General features: G+C 48.3%; 1 long non-coding RNA gene across 1 annotated transcript; it reads right to left on the bottom strand.

Moving 5' to 3' along the window:
- Window positions 1–375: 375 nt before the first annotated feature.
- Window positions 376–2330, bottom strand: LOC142764749 (uncharacterized). The gene is made up of 2 exons (XR_012883858.1): window positions 1980–2330; window positions 376–647 (listed from the first exon to the last, which is right to left on the bottom strand). It is a non-coding gene; the product is annotated as an uncharacterized LOC142764749 (long non-coding RNA).
- Between the last annotated feature and the right edge of the window lie 14164 nt (window positions 2331–16494).

Here is a 16494-nt window from a genome sequence, read left to right as displayed (position 1 = left end):
ACACTCATTAAGAGGCCTTCTTGCAGGATTAGTTCTTGCACATAACGACGGCAACCTATTCGGTACAGAAAATACCACTGAGATCCCCATCCTTTGACCAATATTTTTTAAATTGTATGATATTTCATGCAAGTATGGGATCACAGCCACCTTATTACTCATGGTAAGCTTTTGATGCTGTGCTAAGTATTGGTGACTACCCGCCATGGTGGTCTAGTTGTCGTGGTACTCAACTGATAACTCGAAGGATGCTGTATCAAATCTCAGCCGAGGCAGCTGCACTTTCAGTGGAGGCGAAAATGGTTGAGGCCTTATACTTAGATTTAGGTGCATGTTGAAGAACATCGTGTGACCGAAATTCTCGGCACCCTTCAATATAGCATACCTCATTATTATTGCATCACTATTTTGGGGCATTGAACCCAAACCAATATCATCAGAATGAATGCATGTCACTGATTCAAGGTCGATGATGTTGGAAAGCGTGTGTGCCTCTGAGAAATGAGCTCCTCCTTAGATGGCCATTCATCCATTCATAGGTGAGGAATATATGCCATGGCTTTGCTGCCTCATTACTTGTAAAGCTCTCCTTATATGATGAGAGTTCACGGAGGTCCATGGCATGTTCCAGCAGTCCTTAACATAGCCTGCATGGTGAAGAGAGACAAAGTCACTATCATGCAAGGACACATTACAAGATAAAAGTAATTACATTTACTTGATGGTAGGTCAACCTACCTCATGGGTGATATAAATCCACATTTTGGGGGTGGGGGAGGGGTTCGTGTGACAATAAAAAAATTATCTGGTGCAGCTGGTGACTACCACGAACATGAGAATCACACAAGCTGTGGCATGGTTACAATCTTATATTTCCCTTCAGGCTCTGCTTTTAGCATATATTTATTGCACGTTTGTTCAGAAGAATTTTTGTTTAACTATTACCTTGTCATTGCTTGTCATCTGAAGTGCCACAGTTTGTTAGAAGCGCATCTGTTCAATAAACAGTCAACACTCCTTACCAGATGCACACCCCTCTTTTGAACTGTAATTACTAGCCGCACCAGCTGAAAGCTCTTCAGCAGTGGTAACATTACAAAAAGTAGAGGGTCACCCTCAAGCCTCCTTATATGAAATTATTGAAAACTAGCTGATACAAAAACCAATGATTATATAAAGTATGTTAATTGTGCTTTTTTATTGGTACGGGTGCAGTAATTTTGACATAAGTGTGAAAAAGAAAACAGCCTTGTACCTGCAGTAACCAAACATACAACCCTCGGACTACATGCCCAATCATTTACATTATTTAAATTACACTTCCAGGTACCGAATTTTCATGTACCGTACAGGGACTTGCTTTTAATGTGATAGCATAACAGAGCTCAGATTACAAAAAATTCGGTGTCAGCTCCGTTTGTCACAGTGAACTGTAAAATAGATAAGTTTTTCCGAGAGCAATGTCGCTACTGAAAGTATTTGGGGATGCACTTGCTTTTATTGTCAAAACATGTTTGAGCAGCCAAAGTGGTGATGGGGGCTAGTTGTATTGAGTCATTTGTGTTCATATTCGTAAAAAAAAAGATGCAGACATAAGGAACACATACGTAGGACCAGTGCTCGTACTGTGTATGAGTTTATTGATTGTGTCTGCACATGTTTTTTTCTCGCTACAATTATGAAGAATGAAATACAAATGTTTCAGCAAATTTCCGGTACAAGTTTCTTCAAAGTTACACTAGTCCCACGATTTCTTATAAGCTAGTATGTTATTGCTGGTTGTTTTCAATATTGTAATTAGATCATGCATGCAAGAGGAAACTTTTAAGTTACAAGTGCATCTACCATGATAACGAGTTAAAAAGCTAGTTTTCAAGATGTTACTCGTGTAAATATCAGCCTTTTTAGGTAATTTATCAGAGTGGGCCAAAGTACTGTACATGTGCCACAGTAGCTTTATAAACAGTGTACATGCTTACCTTTACCAACGTGCCAAACATCATACCAGTGTGGCATGTTTGCCTTGTGCTTGCGGCAGTATAGCCTGACACTAGGATGTCGATCTGGGAAAAATTATGCCTAATAAGTCCCTTGGACCTGCTGTCATGGGTGCTTTCTGCAAGAGTGCTACAAGAGTGCTACAACAGTGCTTTCTACAAGAGTGATAAAACTCCCATCCCCCTCCCCTTGCATCCAACATTCCTTCTTGAAACAGTAATTTAACGATTTCACATAAAGATATACATTTATAAACTTAATGTTTCTTAGATTCACTTGCAAATTTTGCACAAACATATGGTACTTGTTGTCAATGAGCGTATGTGAATGCCTAGATTCTCAACAGCAGTCAGGCACTTAGCAAGTCCTTGCTTTTCCATGGAGACATTGTAGAGGATTTCGGGTGACGGTGAACAAAAATGTAGCAAGAGGCCTCTTGTTAGCACTTGAAAAGTATACTAGTAGCACTGCAAGTTTAACTCTCCAACTTGCACCAGCTCAGTGCGTAAAATACAGCCATTCTGCATGGAAAGCACACTGTACGTGAAATACTTGGCGCTGTAGCCAGGAGAGTCGCATCGCCCATCACGTGCATACACCATGGCTGCTTGTTTTTTGAGGAAGAGCTGAAAAGACAGGTGGCACAATGCATAGGTTCTTTTAGTATTCCACAGTATATTCAGGGAGCAGAAACTCCCTGTACCTCCCATGTATTCGCTCTCAGCAGCAGAAGCGCTGTTTTTACCACTGGCTGTTGCCGGGCATCCTACAAGAAATAAATCACGAACAAAAAATTTCTTTAATGACGTCGCTGGTTAAGTCGCCAAATAGAGGGAGAGGACGAAAATTGAGAGAAGGAGGCTTGCCGCTGAGGCCCTCCTTGCCCACTTAGCATGCAAGCGGAATGCACTTGTGCCTTCATGCAGGTCCGCGGGCCACTCGGGCAATGCGGCCATAAAATTTCGGTAATTTTTTTAAAAGATTGTACGTGTTTCTGAAGAGGCAAAAGTTAAGCTGACTGATTTCACAGTAAGACGAAACTCAATCGACACGAATTAAATGATTTTTTATTGCATGTTTTGCATAAAAAAACAGGTACATACACGTGATGTGAAAGTGTCAATCTTAGATGCAGCTTCAATTTACAAATGACAGATGAACATAACGAGAAAACGTTGAACAGAATATCCGAACCAATGTTAAAATCATCAACAATCGCGAATAGGACACAAATTTGACTCCATCACGCTTGTTATGACAACGCGCGTACAAATTGAGTACCAAACGAGAGCGAAGTTCAGAGGCAGGAAAAGGCTTGAAGCGATCAGAAGTTCTTCGAGAAAGAACGTTGCTGGAAACAGTGTTTCGGCAAGTTCACTTGTCCTCATGAGAGCAACAGCGTTGCCTTGATGAAGAAAGGTTCACTTGTCAAAACGCTGCCTCCATTCACATTCTCTGTAATAATATTTAGAAGCATTTAGTCCATCACGTGTATTCTAGTGACATTATTAGAAGTAAAGACTCGCAAAATTTGAAACCAGGGCTACAAGAATTTCATAAGCAGGAAGTGGCCTATAATAATTTGACATCATTTGAACTAGTTGCCAAAAGTAAAAGTAGCTAAAACAATGTAGCCGAGCCAACTCAAATTCAAGCCTTGCAATAAACCCATTTTTTTCGACAGGAGCTTGGCTGCTGTCTTCACCAATTAGTCAAGCGACACTGCACTTCTCTCAGTCCAGTTTTGCCTTGCGGAGAACTGGGTTTGCTCGTATGTACTCATGCAAAATCAATACTTGCTCCAATAATTGGTCCAAGTTCATGTGCTCACCCGTTGCTTTTAGGAAACGCTGAAAAACCTTCGGGGAACTACAAATCCCTGGGTTAGCACACCCAGCCGCGAAAAAAAACATGTGTTGCACGAATAAGCCATCTTCGATGAATGCATGGTTTAATTGTTCGGCATAGCTCACCGTGAATCATTCTCTGCCCGCCACAAGTTGCCGTCTTTATCTTTCTTGTAGTTGACACGGTAACCGACCGATATAAATGAGCGAGCTGCAGCTTCTAATATCGCTGAGCAAGAGGCAAGAAAGAGCGGAGGCAAGCGCCACATACGCAAGTCAATCACTCTTTGCACTTGATCTTAATAAAGCCAACTACAGACGACATCCTCATCAAGCACATTGCAAGGCTTGGTCAGTCACGATGTCTGAAGATTGTTTTTGAGGGAGACAGTCTTCCCCCACACGTCAAAGTTGGTCACGTTCGCCACCAGGTCCGTCCATACATACCGAAGCCCCTACAATGCTTCAGATGCTTCAAGATGGGACATGTCAAAGGAGTATGTACCAGCAATGTTGTGTGCCCGCGGTGTGCCGAACCTCATTCAGAAGACACCTGCCACGCAACTGCGTTCAAATGCTCCAATTGCCATGGCGCTCATAAAGCGTCGTCTAAAGATTGCCCACGAGTGAGAAATGAACGCGCGGTGCTGAAATGCATGGTGCGCGACAATTCAACGCACAGGGAAGCCGCTGCTACTGTCAGGCGACGTTGGCGTCACCACAGAAGATCATCACGCAACGTGACATCTGCCGATATAGACCCGTCATCTCAAGCAAGAAGAACTGGCCCCCCATCGTCAAGCTCTGCGAAGACGGATACACCGAAAACAGAATCAGAGTCAATACTCCCACCTCGTGAAGAGTGGCCATCACTTCCACGAACACAGCCTGTCTCAGAGGTGCATCGATCCCCGCCAACCTCGATGCCATCACGAACTACTGATGAAAAGACAACTGAGTATCGCCAGGTCACCAACATGTTGCAGACCCTAATGAGCGCAATGCGCATGCTCCTAAGCAACATGAACACACCATCAGCGCCGAGCGCACTCCAAGTGCTTGACACTTTGAGTCCGGTGCTTGCAGGTCTAAGGTAAAACGATGGCCCGCAACATGTTATCCTTTCGAGAGGAGGTCAAGAACGCATCTGTCCTTCAGTGGATTGCCAGAGGACTTAGGGCGCGTATGTCCGAGTTCCGGCAATATGTATTCACGAACAAGTTCTCCATAATTGTGGTTTGTGAACCAAACCTGTCAGCTCAGATGAGACTGTCTGGATATGAGTACTTTATGTCTTCTACCCACGGAGAGCGCAGCAAGGTTGTTGTGTTCATACGGCGCGACTTAACTTGTGATCATCACCCTGTACCCTCTGACGAAGAAAACCAGCACGTTTGCCTAACAGTAAAAAACAAGAAGACTACATTCACCATCATCGGAGCCTACTTACATCCATCAAGTCGTCTAGACAGTGAGCGCTTGCGCGGAATTTGGAATTCAACTCTCCAGCCATGGGTGATAACTGGTGACTTCAATGCCCACCACTACTTATGGGGAAGCTCCAGGGTCAACACTAGAGGTAGACAGTTAGTGTCTTTCGCTTTTGAATGTGAACTTATCCTCGTGAATGACGGCAGCCCTACTTATCTGCGCGGATCGGCCTATAGCAGTTGCCTGGACCTCACTTTCGTCTGACGCTCGTTCACATGCAGAGTGCACTGGTTTTCGGATTTGGAAACAAGGGGTAGTGACCACATCCCAACATACCTGAAGATTGATGGCTTTCCAAGTCTCAAGTCCTCCAGAGCCGTCCAGTGCACCGATTGGCAAAAATACAAGTTAATCATGGAAGACTATGTTGGCGCCTCACCTTTCAATCTAGAGGACGCAATAAAGAGTGCCCTACAGTCAACGACGCGTTCGCTTCCGGTGAACTCATCTCGCACTGATAGGGACAATGATCTCGAAAAACTCCGAACGATTAGTCGTCGTGTAGAACGACGTTATAGACGCACGAGGTCACTTGACGATCTGAGAGTGGCCAGACGCACACAAAAGAAAATACAGCGTCACATGGACAAGTTGGACAAGCAACGATGGGTATCTTTTTGCGAGTCTTTGGATTCCAGAAAGCCCCTGTCACTAATCTAGAGAACCGTCCGGGGTCTTCGTACAGCCATTGCTCAGCGCTACCCATTAAAATCTCTGGCACTACACTTACGCTGAGAAGAGATTGATGTCGCAGATTCTTTCTGTCGAAGGATTGCCAGTGGCTCAAATTCAACTGGGACAAAGACGCCCGACTATTCTGTATCCTCACGTGATCCCCGAATGGAGATTTCGTTTTCAATGGACGAACTAAAGACTGCGCTTGCTTTGTGTAGACGTTCTTCAGCGCTAGGACCTGACGGCATCACTTACCGCGCTCTGTGTCACCTAGGAGATCAAGCTCGGAAGGCACTCTTGCAGCTGTACAACGACTCCTGGCAAACTGGCATGGTTCCATAGGAATGGAAGTCAAGTCGCCTGATTCCACTTCTCCAAGCCGGCAAGTCACCCTTGGACATTTCTTCTTACCGCCCGATTGCCCTTGCGAGCTGTGTGGGAAAAGTTATGGAAAAGATGATTTTAACGCGTCTGGAATGGTACTTAGAGTTCTACCAAATATATACAGATGCCATGTCCGGGTTCAGACGAGGCCACTCGTGAATTGACAATGTAGTTGACTTGGTGACATATGTAGAACACCAGAAGGCCTGCAAACGGTTATCTGCTGCTCTGTTTCTTGACGTTAAAGGGGCATACGACAATGTCACCCACGAAGCCATTCTCAGCGCACTAGAAGGAGTGGGAATCGGTGCCAGGATATATACGTGGGTTCAGAGCTACCTACAGAATAGATCATTTCACGTGCAGACAGAGAATGACCCGACACCAAAATATTACTGCAGCCGAGGAGTCCCTCAAGGCGGAGTGTTAAGCCCGACGCTGTTCAACCTAACACTCATTGAACTAGTTGGCAAGCAACCAAGCAGTGTACGACTTTCCATTTATGCTGATGACATCTGTGTGTGGACATCAGGTGTGACTCGACTTCAACTTGGCACTCGACTTCAGAAGGCAGCATCAGTGACATCGTACCACTTACGCAAACAAGGGCTCGAAATCGCAAGTGAGAAGTGTGCAGTCGTGGCTTTCACCAGAAAACCAATGTCCGCTTACGGCATATCAATTAACGGGCAGTTGGTGTCATGCAGCCGGAGTCACAGGTTCTTGGGAGTCGTAATCGACCGAAACCTGTCTTGGACACACCACATAAACTACGTGAAAAAGCGGCTGACTGCCATTTGTCACTTATTCAGGTTTCTTGCTGGGAAAAGTTGGGGAATGTCTGTCGAGTCTATGTTACAGCTGTACAAGGTATTATTTGCTGGATTCCTGCGGTATAGCCTACCTGTTATATCTAACACGTGCAAAACGAACCTGTGCACAATCCAAAATATTCAAGCCCAAGCGCTTAGGATATGCCTTGGTTTACCCCGCTGCGCATCGACAGCTGAAACAATTGCCATTGCACAGGACTACTTGATCATGACGCACATCACTATTGAAACGATGCGTACGTACCTCAGGCAACATGCTAAGAATCCTTCCCTCCACTTGGCAACCCTCGCTACTGAGAGGCCCTGCACGAAATTTAGTGCTATTGTCTGTGCTCATCATGCGTCGTTTACGTGTTTTACGCCTGCTGAGAAACTGGTTTATCCTCAGTGGTGCCTGACACTTCCACAAGTACGTGTTTTAATTCCAGGAATACAAAAAAAATCAAATTTGCCTTCATCAGCCCTAAAACAATTGAGCTTGAGCTATCTGCACGAAATGTACAACAACCACGTGCACATATGCACCGATGGTTCAACCACAGCGTGTGGTTGTGGTGGTGCGGTGGTGATTCCAGCTAGAGGAATCAGCGAATCAAACTGTCACATGTCACTACGTCTACGGCGGCAGAACTTGCGGCTTTGCGTGACGCCCTAGAGTACATCAAATCCCAAAGACCGAGTAAATGGGCTGTGTTTTCCGACTCAAAGTTAGCCCTACAGAGCATGCAGACAGTCCTTCGACGAGGTTGCCATGAACAATTAACTTACGAGGTTGTCAAGCTTGTTCACTACGTCACAGAAACAGGCCACGAGGTCAAGTTTCAGTGGATTCCTGGCAATTGCGGGATCTGTGGCAATGATTCCGCAGACAACGCGGCTCGCACATCGCACCAAGAAGAACACACCCTTCCGATTCCTTTGTCAAGGACTGACGCTGCAAAGCAACTTTGTCACCTGGCACGTAGTCTGAGTCTGCAGGAGAGGGAACACCCCAAGCATAAGACATACGGGACTATACCAAATAAACCCTCGACTGGAACTTCGACCTCCATCCGGACTTCGTCGACGTGAAGCTTCACTTCTTTGTCGCCTTTGGTTGGGGGTTGCCGTCACAAAAGCATATAGAACCCTCATCGGATTGACCGACAATGCAGAATGCGACGTCTGCTGCACCAAAAAAGACATCGACCATCTGATATGCCATTGCCCTCGATTTGCTTCTGAAAGACAGAAGCTTTCGGACGCATTGCGACAATTGGACGATCGGCCACTCTCTGTGCAGATGCTACTGGAACACCGTCATCGCCTTTCGTCGGCTCAAAGAGCAGTCAAAGCTGTCTTTTGCTTTTTGAGGACTACAGGCCTACGTGACCACCTTTAACTTTTGTGTAGTGCCACCGCTGCATACGCGCCAGCCGATTGACTGACAATCCTCCTTTTTTGTTTTTTCTTTCTCTCCTTCTCTTCTCTTTGCTCTCTCTCTCATCTTTGTGCCCCCTTCCTATTCCCCCAGCGTAGGGTAGCAAACCGGGCATGTGCCTGGTTAACCTCCCTACCTTCCCTCTCGTTGTTTATCCCCCCTTTGCACTTCACCTGATTTAAAATTCAAGAAATAAGGAATAAGAAAAAACATACAAACAAAAGAGAAGCTCTTTACGGGACGTAGACTTTTTTTGTATAAACTTGTGATGGCCAATAAATGCGAACATTCACATCAACCTGACTGCCTTCAACCGGATCTTAGCATGCCCAGCAACTTCTATGAGCGTGCATATTCTTTGAAACTGAAACTAGCACCGAGTTTTAGGGGCCTGGTATAATAGCAATGCTGTTTCATACCGACATGCCCACGAGTATTCCACCACTGCTACAATTTTACCTCAGTACAAGTTCATCATCTCAAACTCAGTTCTATCATGAGTATTCATATTACACAGTAAGATAAATAAGGAAGTATGCTAAAACTGTTTGTAAAACTATGATTTTTCCAGATGACTGGCTTCTACATTTCAATATTAGCATGCAAAAATATTAGGCTTCTCTTTCGCATTGGGAGGGCGCTGCGGTCACTGAGGCGAATGGACGCTCTTCACGTCGGCTCCGTTCTCATAGAATGATTTCGCAGCAAATACAGCCAGGCACCGCTCGGATTTATATACCATCCGATTATTCTCGTCACCGAGAATCAGAAGAGACCATATTCTAAGGTGGGTGATCATTTTTCGAGATTTTACGACCGAAAACCAGCCCCCACCAAGCAGCGTCTATTATTCTTACGACCGGCGCTACGCGTCGACTGGGGCGGGCTCACGATAGCTAGGCCTCGGCGTTCGCGCCATACAGGCCGTAATCATTAATAATGGAGGTATCGCAGCAGAATGAAGATGCCACCCAACGGGAAGACGAAGACGTCACCCAACAGGAAGATGACACAGGCAACGGGTGGACAGAAGTTCGAAACAGAAAACGTGCGAAGAAAGGTAGCCAGGAACGCCGTGGTAGCCCTAGCCCTACCCGAACGCCTAGAACGCGTGGTGCAAATCTGATATCCCGGATAACCAGAGCCAGCAAAATGCCAAGACTGCCGACAGGCGACTTCAAGATAGTTATAAGGCCAAGAGGAGGACTGCAGCTATCCAAGCTCAGCTTAACGGAGCTAGACAAAGCTGTGTATGAAGCGGCCGAGATCCCTTATGAAGAAATAGAGACGGACACGATTTGTCCGAATAATTTTCAGAACATCTTGGTCGTTAGCACCCCAAACCAAGACCATGCAGACAAGTACCAAGGCATCAAGCACATCAAAGCCAACGACAAGTTGTATGAGGTGGGAACATACGAGATGGCCCCGGAACTCACTGCCAAAGGTGTAATCAAAGGAGTTCCTTTGAACGAAACCCCACGGGACATTACCGCAGCTATTATTACAGCCCGAAATCCTACGACGATCGCAGCCAAACGTCTTGGCAACACCACGACAGTGATAGTCCTTTTTGACAGCAGCAGTGTACCGACGCACGTTATGTACAGAGGAGTGCTCACACGATGTTCACTATACAGGAAACAAGTTGACTTTTGCAAACAATGCAACAGACTTGGGCACAGGAGTGACGTGTGTTGGAGGCCAAACGACAAGCTATGTGTGGGCTGTGGAACGCCTGATCCGAGCGAGGACCACCACTGTCAGCCACGATGTCAGCTGTGCGGCAAGGATGATCCCACGGCTGACAAACTCTGCAAGGCCAAGTTCAAGACAACCTACATCGTTAAACAACACCAGTGGTTCCGACAACTTCAAGAGACGCTAGAGGAGAACTACCCCTCTACCACCAAGCCAACCGAACGCGGGAGGTCCAAATTCCGGACGAGGGCAATGCCTGGGTCCAGATCAAGGTCCTGGTCCTGCGCAACGCCCCGCGGCCACACCGCCCAGTCTCCGGGACCGAGAAGGCGCACTACATCCCGTTCCAGATCCCGGTCTAAGCCAAAGGGTGGCAATGGCCATCAAGAGAACCCGGCATTCACGGTGAGCTGGTCAGACGTGGCTAAAGGGACGCGTCCTGAGCCTTCGGGGGAGACTGCGCATAATGTCAGTGATATAGCGGAGCTGAAAAAAGAAAACGCTGAGCTTATAGAATTGATATCACAACTTACTCGGGAAATTCAAAGTCTTGAAAACTGCACAATTAGAACTTCTAGTCAAATGCGTTCCGCGGCCCAAGAGCGCCTCGAAGAAATGCCAGATAACCGAATGGACGAGGACAGTAGCCCGCCACCTCTTAAAAGAAAAGTTCAGGTGTCGAATGACAAAACTACGGCGCAAACCTCAAACATTAATCAAACACTGTCCGAAATACAGAAAGCAGTTAAGGAACAGGCAGAGGCAACCAACAACCTCTCGCTTGCAATATCCATGATCATGAATAGACTAGATAAACTCGAAGCTAACGTAGTTAATATCAACCCCAGGACACCTCCAGTACTTCCAGCTACCAACCATTCGATGAGCACTGAAGGCAATTCACACTTATCTCAGGGCACCACATCAGTGGCTATATCAACTGATTTCATGAGGCCTGCCTCCTTTCACCCTCCTCCCTCTTCGATAGCCAACTCAAAATAGGGAAGCCCAGAAAAAGGGACTTAATTATTTGGCAGTGGAATTGCAGGAGCTATGAGAGGAAAAGAGCAGTCTTGCAACAACACCTTAGAGACAGGACCAAACCGGATGTTCTAATTTTGCAGGAAACCCATGGTTTAGCTAAGCTACCGGGATATCAGGCGATCGGCCCCTCAACAGGGGATATTAGAACACTAACCTCTCTAGTAAGGAAGGGACTTGTAGCAATCTGCCACGACACCCGCATCACAAAAATTGAGCATATACTCGTACAACTTGCCCCTACAAGAAAAAAATCTCCGAGCATATTTATTCTGAATTTGTACAGCAATCCCACACGCATACGACAACGCGTCTTTCTTCTCTTTAAGAAGGCCGTAGATATAGCGGGACCCAATCAACTCGTCATAGGTGGAGACTTTAACGCTCCACACAGTGCTTGGGAATACGTATACACAAGAGCCAAAGGAAAAACGCTATGGCAGGATATTCAAGAAACAGGCTTAACTCTCATCACTGACCCCGACTCCCCTACGCGTATGGGAACTGGGCTTGCAAGAGACACCACTCCAGACTTAACGTTAGTTCGTAACGCGGGGACCGCTAAATGGAAAAACACATTCGATGATCTGGGGAGTGATCAACGAATATTAGAAATCAGGATAGAAACCATGGCTGCCGCGAAAATTCAGAGACAGATTAGATGGACTGACTGGAATAAGTTTCGGAAAGTCAGAAACGCGAAAAAACAAGACCCTATCAGCAATATAGAAGATTGGATCAAAGATGTCAATAACGACGTCAGCGAGGCAACTAGAAGTATCACTTCAAGTCCACCCCTAGAGCAGATTGATAACCATCTCGCACACATGTGGGAGGCCAAGCAATCACTGCAAAATAGATGGCGGGACAGAGGCACAACAGGCCCTTGCACAAGCGCATAGCCAAGCTGAACAAACAGATCGAAGAACATTGTAAGCAGCTAAGCAAACAGCAATGGGACCAAGTTTGTAATAGACTCAATGGCCAAATGAATGCTGGTCAGACATGGCGCATGCTCAAACACCTGCTAGATCCAGATAACACCATATTGCCACGTTCCATTTCACAAGTTTTTGTTATCGTTCCGAAACACCACACGATTCTCGGCGCAAACCGCGCCTGCAGGTTTCGAGAAGGTTCCGGACTGTAGTAGATCATTTCGATAAGATCACGCCCACTGTGCGAACGGTACAGATTGTTCTGGAACCTACGCCACCGCCAGCGATAACGCTAGAACATTCGACGCAAGGGTATAAATAACGACGCGCTTCGCCGCTTGTCAGTTGTTGATCGAAGGCCGACGCTGCGTTCGCCGCTATTAGTCCGAGACTGCTATCTGTGCAAGACTGCTCCTGTAATTAGACTTTCCCTTTACCGGGCACAGGTTCGCCCAAATAAACAGTTAAATCCCAACAGGAAGTTTCCTGTATTTGGCCACGTCACGACCCCGTGACATCTGGTGGAGGTGCTGCTTCGTTCATGTACCGGACGCCCCCGTCAAGCCGTGAACCCAGCCCCCGTCGCGGAGAAGACACCGACGCCAACCAAGAGCAGCGAACGAGCCGCCGACAGCAAGGTCTCCCACCGGAGTACGGCCTTCTACAAGACAAGGTGCGGAAGACCAAGACCATGACCTCGACTGCAGCGACAATGACAACCGGAGCGTCCCAGCCCGCGATCGTCATTCATACACCCACGGAACCACCAACGTTCCATGGCTCATCATTTGAAGACCCGGAAACCTGGCTAGAAACATACGACCGTGTGGCTGCCCTCAACCACTGGGACAACGAAGAAAAGCTCCGTCGTGTGTACTTCTACCTGGAAGACACCGCAAGGACCTGGCTAGAGAATCGGGAGTGCACGCTCCGAACGTGGGATGTCTTCTGCGGTGCATTTCTGCAAACGTTCGCAAGCGTCGCTCGCAAAGAGAGGGCCGCTGCTCTACTCGAGACCCGGGTTCAGCTACCAAACGAAAAGGTTGGAATTTTCACAGAGGAGATGACCCACCTATTCCGTCACGCTTACCCAGACATGCCTGAGGAAAAGAAAGTTCGTTTCTTCATGCAAGGGGTCAAACAGGAGCTCTTCGCGGGACTAATGAGGAATCCACCGAACACCGTCCAAGAATTTGTATCCGAGGCGACCACCATCGAAAAAACGCTGGACATGCGCACCAGACAGTATAATCGTCGCCTGACTCCAGAATGCGCTGCTGCTCAAGCCAATAACTCCGACGACCTGCGTGAAACGATCCGAGCGATCGTGCGGGAAGAGCTGCGCAAACTGTTGCCTTCGGCGCAGCCTCAAGTGGATTCGATCGCTGACATTGTGCGAGAAGAAGTCCGGCAATCGCTTCGAATTCCCGAAACACCGCCGCCCGAGCCAGAAACTATGAGCTACGCCGCTGCAGTGCGCCACAACGCTCCTCCCCGTCCACGCCAAAACGCCGCCCCGTCACACTTCCGTCGCCAGACGCCACCACCGCCACCACCCCACCCGACGTCCTACCATTCCCCAGCGGGCCAGCGCAGCGCACCGAGGAAAACGGACGTTTGGCGTGCACCTGACAACCGCCCGCTCTGCTACCATTGCGGCGAGGCCGGGCACACATACCGCCGTTGCCAGTACCGACAGATGGGACTGCGTGGCTTCGCCGTCAATGCACCGCGTCCGCAGCCAGGAGATCGGCCACGTGACATCGCCGACTACCTGGCAGGAACTCAATGGACACCACGAAGTCCTTCCCGTTCGCCGTCGCCCAGCTGCCGCATGTCACAGCACCCCCGGCAGTACTCTGGCCCAACGCGGGGCCGGTCTCCTACCCCGTATCCGGGAAACTAAGGGCAGCAACCGATGGAGGTGCGGTTGCTGTGCGACGAACTACCGAAGATCCTCCGACGACGACGCCGACGCGACGGAGCTTTTTGAACACAACACCAACCAGGCAAAGCCCTGAAGGCAAAAGCTCACTTACCGAAGGTGGCCGGACGACGCAACATGGAAGCAGCGGAACAAGCCGACGCAGCCGTGACCCGACGCCACGCCCTAACTGTAATGCGAGACGGCGAACTAGCGACCTCGACGTTCTTATCGACGGCCACAGTGTGACTGCTCTCGTCGATACTGGAGCCGACTATTCTGTCATCAGTGGGTCGTTCGCCGCGAAGTTAAAGAAAGTTAGGACAGCTTGGAAAGGCCCTGAAATCCGCACAGCCGGAGGTCATCTCGTAACGCCTGCAGGAATCTGCACAGCGAGAGTCACCATTAACGGCCGTATTTATCCTACAGACTTCGTAGTCCTACAGCGTTGCTCGAGAGATGTCATCCTTGGCATGGACTTCTTATGCCTCCATGGTGCTGTCATCAACCTAAAAACAAGATCGATAACGTTATCCACAGAAGAAGGACTACCGCCGCGCACGCCGTCAGGACACCAAGCCTTGAATGTGCTGGAAGAACAAGTCACCATTCCGCCTCGCCCAAGCGTCATTATTTCAGTCGGCGCTCCTAAATCACCTGACTTGGAAGGCGTCGTTGAAGGCAGTCAGCATCTGTTGGTCACCCGAAATATTTGCGTCGCAAGAGGAATTGCAGAGCTGCTGGGAGGCAAAGCAACGGTTATGCTCACGAATTTCAGCAATGAGTACAAACATGTGAACAAAAGAACAACGGTCGCATACATCGAAGAAATTGTCGAAGCCACCAGTGCTTTCGCCCTCGCCGATTCTGCGGAACCTGCTCAGAGGAACCAAGCCCCTCCCATAGCTTTCGACGTCAATCCCAGACTTCCGAGCAATAAGCAAGAACAGCTCAAGGCCCTGCTCCTGCAATACGAAGATTGCTTTTCGTCGTCATCGAAAATTCGGCAGACCCCAATCACGAAACATCAAATCATAACCGAAGAAAATGCCACACCACTTCGTCAGAGTCCGTACAGGGTTTCGACGCGAGAACGTGAGGCAATGAAGAGACAAGTTGATGAAATGCTACGAGATGACATTATACAGCCGTCCAAGAGTCCGTGGGCATCCCCCGTGGTGTTAGTGAAGAAAAAGGATGGGGCCCTACGTTTCTGCGTCGATGATCGCCGCCTGAACAAAATCACAAGAAATGACGTGTATCCTCTCCCACGAATAGACGACGCACTTGATCGACTCCATAACGCCAAGTACTTCTCGTCAATGGACCTCAAGACTGGCTATTGGCAAATCGAAGTCGACGAAAGAGACCGAGAGAAGACGGCGTTTATAACACCGGACGGCCTCTTCGAGTTTAAGGTGATGCCCTTCGGCCTTTGCTCAGCGCCTGCAACTTTTCAACGCGTTATGGATACAGTACTGGCAGGATTGAAGTGGCAGACTTGCCCTGTGTACTTGGACGACGTCGTCGTGTTTTCCTCGAGTTTCGACGAGCATCTTCGGCGCCTTGAAGCTGTACTTCAAGCCATCAAGACGCCCGGACTCACACGGAAGCCAGAAAAGTGCAGATTTGCGTATGAGGAGCTCTTGTTTCTGGGGCACGTTATCAGCAAGTCTGGAGTTCGTCCCGATCCACGGAAAACAGCCGCCATCGCCGACTTCCCGCCGCCCACTGACAAGAAGGCCGTGCGCCGATTTTGGGCCTGTGCGCCTATTATAGGCGGTTCGTGAAAAACTTCGCCCGCATCGCCGATACTCTCACTAACCTTACCAAGGCCGACTCGGAGTTCAAGTGGGAAACGCCACAGGAACACGCTTTCCAGGAGCTTAAACATCGCCTCCAGACGCCTCCGTTACTTGCCCATTTCGACGAATTCGCCGAGACAGAAATACATACTGACGCAAGCAGCGTAGGTCTTGGCACCGTTCTTGTGCAGAGGGCTGACGGACTTGAAAGGGTTATTAGTTACGCCAGCCGATCGCTATCCAAAGCAGAAGCAAATTATTCCACAACAGAAAAGGAGTGCCTCGCCATCATCTGGGCTATGTCGAAATTTCGCCCCTACCTCTACGGCAGGCCCTTCAAAGTTGTGAGCGACCACCACGCCTTGTGTTGGCTAGCCACCTTGAAGGACCCTTCAGGTCGCCTCGCACGATGAAGCCTGAGACTTCAAGAATATGAC

The sequence above is a fragment of the Rhipicephalus microplus genome, chromosome 6, assembly GCF_043290135.1.
Source record: "Rhipicephalus microplus isolate Deutch F79 chromosome 6, USDA_Rmic, whole genome shotgun sequence".
Classification (NCBI taxonomy): domain Eukaryota; kingdom Metazoa; phylum Arthropoda; class Arachnida; order Ixodida; family Ixodidae; genus Rhipicephalus; species Rhipicephalus microplus.
Note: the sequence above shows the minus strand (reverse complement) of the source record. Positions and strands in the feature narration are given on the sequence as shown.